Genomic DNA, 5000 nt, shown 5'->3' on the forward strand with positions numbered 1-5000 from the left:
GGCAGCTTGGTGCTCGGCACACGCTCGGCCCTGGTGCGGTCGGTTGCCTCGAGCACCATCGGCACACGCTGGGCCCTGGTGCGGCAGGTTGCCTCGACCACCATCGGCAGCCTCGACCACCATCGGCACACGCTGGGCCCTGGTGCGGGCGCTTGCCTCGACCACCATCGGCACACGCTGGGCCCTGGTGCGGGCGCTTGCCTCGACCACCATCGGCACACGCTCCGCCCTGGTGCGGCAGGTTGCCTCGACCACCATCGGCACACGCTGGGCCCTGGTGCGGGCGGTTGCCTCGACCACCATCGGCACACGCTGGGCCCTGGTGCGGTCGGTTGCCTCGAGCACCATCGGCACACGCTGGGCCCTGGTGCGGGCGCTTGCCTCGACCACCATCGGCACACGCTGGGCCCTGGTGCGGCAGGTTCCCTCGACGACCATCGGCACACGCTGGGCCCTGGTGCGGCAGGTTGCCTCGAGCACCATCGGCACACGCTGGGCCCTGGTGCGGTCGGTTGCCTCGATCACCATCGGCACACGCTGGGCCCTGGTGCGGGCGGTTGCCTCGACCACCATCGGCACACGCTGGGCCCTGGTGCGGCAGGTTGCCTCGACCACCATCGGCACACGCTGGGCCCTGGTGCGGGCGCTTGCCTCGACCACCATCGGCACACGCTCGGCCCTGGTGCGGTCGGTTGCCTCGAGCACCATCGGCACACGCTGGGCCCTGGTGCGGCAGGTTGCCTCGAGCACCATCGGCACACGCTGGGCCCTGGTGCGGGCGGTTGCCTCGACCACCATCGGCACACGCTGGGCCCTGGTGCGGGCGCTTGCCTCGACCACCATCGGCACACGCTGGGCCCTGGTGCGGGCGCTTGCCTCGACCACCATCGGCACACGCTGGGCCCTGGTGCGGGCGCTTGCCTCGACCACCATCCGCACACGCTGGGCCCTGGTGCGGCAGGTTGCCTCGAGCACCATCGGCAGACGCTGGGCCCTGGTGCGGCAGGTTGCCTCGAGCACCATCGGCACACGCTGGGCCCTGGTGCGGGAACTTGCCTCGACCACCATCGGCACACGCTGGGCCCTGGTGCGGGAACTTGCCTCGACCACCATCGGCACACGCTGGGCCCTGGTGCGGCAGGTTGCCTCGATCACCATCGGCACACGCTGGGCCCTGGTGCGACAGGTTGCCTCGAGCACCATCGGCACACTATCGGCCCTGGTGCGGGCGGTTGCCTCGACCACCATCGGCACACGCTGGGCCCTGGTGCGGGCGCTTGCCTCGAGCACCATCGGCACACGCTGGGCCCTGGTGCGGGCGGTTGCCTCGAGCACCATCGGCACACGCTGGGCCCTGGTGGGTTTAGGCACATCTTCAAATTTCTGCCGTGCCAATGCCATTTTTATGGCTTGTAAATTCATACAATGGTCCCCTAAGCCTTCACGTGAAGTTTCGTTGGAGGATGACTCGTTTTCTATTTTTCACGATTTTCGAAACTTTTTGCGGTTCGGGATTTTTTAAAATTTTTTTATAAGGATTTTTGGCCCCAAATTTTGTAGGCATGATCCTTCTATTTTTGTTGGCATGCACAAAAAAATTCAGCTAAAAACTCGAAGTAGAGAAGATTTTGTGACCGTTTGAAAAAAGTGTCCCCATTTCAGACACTTTAACGGCTACTGGTAGCAAACCTGTAAAATCTCAAATGCTCTTTAAGGGGGTGTGAATTCTCAGAGGTTTGATGAGGGATAGGGGGCCAACACAAGGCCAAGTACCAGCACCCATCGCACATCATGTGCGCACACCCCCCCGGCCCCCCTCCCAATCGCCGGAACCCCAATGCCGCCGGTCAGGTTCTCCGGCGGTACTCCGGCGATGCTCCGGCGATGCTGTCCCGAGTGAAAAAAATGCGGCACCAGCACATGCTGGAGCCAAGCATGGGCACCGTGGCTCAAAATCGAACTTCGGCCAAGGCCTCGACCATCAATGGCACATGATGACGCATGGTGATGGCACATGCATCGACCATCATCGGCATAGGCTGCCCTTCGGTACGGGCACTTGCCTCGACCGCCATCGGCACAAGCTGGGCCCTGGTGTGGGTTGTTGCCTCGATCACCAGCGGCACATGCTGAGCCTTGGTGCGGGCGGTTGCCTCGAGCACCATCGGCAGACCCTGGGCCCTGGTGCGGCCGGTTGCCCCGATAACCATCGGCACACGCTGGGCCCTGGAGCGGCCGGTTGCCTCGATCACCATCGGCAAAAGCTGGGCCCTGGTGCGGGCGCTTGCCTCGACCACCATCGGCACACGCTGGGCACTGGTGCGGGCGCTTGCCTCGACCACCATCGGCACACGCTGGGCCCTGGGGCGGGCGGTTGCCTCGATCACCATCGGCACACGCTGGGCCCTGGTGCGGGCGGTTGCCCCCAGCACCATCGGCACACGTTGGGCCCTGGTGCGGGCGCTTGCCTCGACCACCATCGGCACACGCTGGGCCCTGGTGCGGGCGCTTGCCTCGACCACCATCGGCACACGCTGGGCCCTGGTGCTGCCGCTTGCCTCGACCACCATCGGCACACGCTGGGCCCTGGTGCGGTCGGTTGCCTCGAGCACCATCGGCACACGCTGGGCCCTGGTGCGGGCGCTTGCCTCGACCACCATCGGCACACGCTGGGCCCTGGTGCGGCAGGTTGCCTCGAGCACCATCGGCACACGCTGGGCCCTGGTGCGGCAGGTTGCCTCGAGCACCATCGGCACACGCTGGGCCCTGGTGCGGTCGGTTGCCTCGAGCACCATCGGCACACGCTGGGCCCTGGTGCGGGCGCTTGCCTCGACCACCATCGGCACACGCTGGGCCCTGGTGCGGCAGGTTCCCTCGACGACCATCGGCACACGCTGGGCCCTGGTGCGGCAGGTTGCCTCGAGCACCATCGGCACACGCTGGGCCCTGGTGCGGTCGGTTGCCTCGATCACCATCGGCACACGCTGGGCCCTGGTGCGGGCGGTTGCCTCGACCACCATCGGCACACGCTGGGCCCTGGTGCGGCAGCTTGCCTCGAGCACCATCGGCACACGCTCGGCCCTGGTGCGGTCGGTTGCCTCGAGCACCATCGGCACACGCTGGGCCCTGGTGCGGCAGGTTGCCTCGACCACCATCGGCAGCCTCGACCACCATCGGCACACGCTGGGCCCTGGTGCGGGCGCTTGCCTCGACCACCATCGGCACACGCTGGGCCCTGGTGCGGGCGCTTGCCTCGACCACCATCGGCACACGCTCCGCCCTGGTGCGGCAGGTTGCCTCGACCACCATCGGCACACGCTGGGCCCTGGTGCGGGCGGTTGCCTCGACCACCATCGGCACACGCTGGGCCCTGGTGCGGTCGGTTGCCTCGAGCACCATCGGCACACGCTGGGCCCTGGTGCGGGCGGTTGCCTCGAGCACCATCGGCACACGCTGGGCCCTGGTGGGTTTAGGCACATCTTCAAATTTCTGCCGTGCCAATGCCATTTTTATGGCTTGTAAATTCATACAATGGTCCCCTAAGCCTTCACGTGAAGTTTCATTGGAGGATGACTCGTTTTCTATTTTTCACGATTTTCGAAACTTTTTGCGGTTCGGGATTTTTTAAAATTTTTTTATAAGGATTTTTGGCCCCAAATTTTGTAGGCATGATCCTTCTATTTTTGTTGGCATGCACAAAAAAATTCAGCTAAAAACTCGAAGTAGAGAAGATTTTGTGACCGTTTGAAAAAAGTGTCCCCATTTCAGACACTTTAACGGCTACTGGTAGCAAACCTGTAAAATCTCAAATGCTCTTTAAGGGGGTGTGAATTCTCAGAGGTTTGATGAGGGATAGGGGGCCAACACAAGGCCAAGTACCAGCACCCATCGCACATCATGTGCGCACACCCCCCCGGCCCCCCTCCCAATCGTCGGAACCCCAATGCCGCCGGTCAGGTTCTCCGGCGGTACTCCGGCGATGCTCCGGCGATGCTGTCCCGAGTGAAAAAAATGCGGCACCAGCACATGCTGGAGCCAAGCATGGGCACCGTGGCTCAAAATCGAACTTCGGCCAAGGCCTCGACCATCAATGGCACATGATGACGCATGGTGATGGCACATGCATCGACCATCATCGGCATAGGCTGCCCTTCGGTACGGGCACTTGCCTCGACCGCCATCGGCACAAGCTGGGCCCTGGTGTGGGTTGTTGCCTCGATCACAATCGGCACATGCTGAGCCTTGGTGCGGGCGGTTGCCTCGAGCACCATCGGCAGACCCTGGGCCCTGGTGCGGCCGGTTGCCCCGATAACCATCGGCACACGCTGGGCCCTGGGGCGGGCGCTTGCCCCCAGCACCATCGGCACACGCTGGGCCCTGGTGCGGGCGCTTGCCCCCAGCACCATCGGCACACGCTGGGCCCTGGTACGGGCGGTTGCCCCGAACACCATCGGCACACGCCGGCCCTTGGTGCGGGCTCCTGGCTCGACCACCATCGGCACACGCTGGGCCCTGGTGCGGGCGGTTGCCTCGAACACCATCGGCACACGCCGGCCCTTGGTGCGGCCGGTTGCCTCGACCACCATCGGCACACGCTCGGCCTTGGTGAGGGCGCTTGCCTCGACCACCATCGGCACACGCTGCGCCCTGGTGCGGGCGCTTGCCTCGACCACCATCGGCACACGCTCGGCCTTGGTGCGGGCGCTTGCCTCGACCACCATCGGCACACGCTGGGCCCTGGTGCGGGCGGTTGCCTCGACCACCATCGGCACACGCTCGGCCTTGGTGAGGGCGCTTGCCTCGACCACCATCGGCACATGCTGGGCCCTGGTGCGGGCGCTTGCCTCGACCACCATCGGCACACGCTGGGCCCTGGTGCGGGCGGTTGCCTCGACCACCATCGGCACACGCTGGGCCCTGGTGCGGGCGGTTGCCTCGAACACCATCGGCACACGCTGGGCCCTGGTGCGGGCGGTTGCCTCGACCACCATCGGCACACG

Source organism: Durio zibethinus, unplaced genomic scaffold (genome assembly GCF_047325235.1).
Source record: "Durio zibethinus cultivar Kanyao isolate XHJ-2024 unplaced genomic scaffold, ASM4732523v1 HiC_scaffold_400, whole genome shotgun sequence".
Taxonomy (NCBI): Eukaryota; Viridiplantae; Streptophyta; class Magnoliopsida; order Malvales; family Malvaceae; genus Durio; species Durio zibethinus.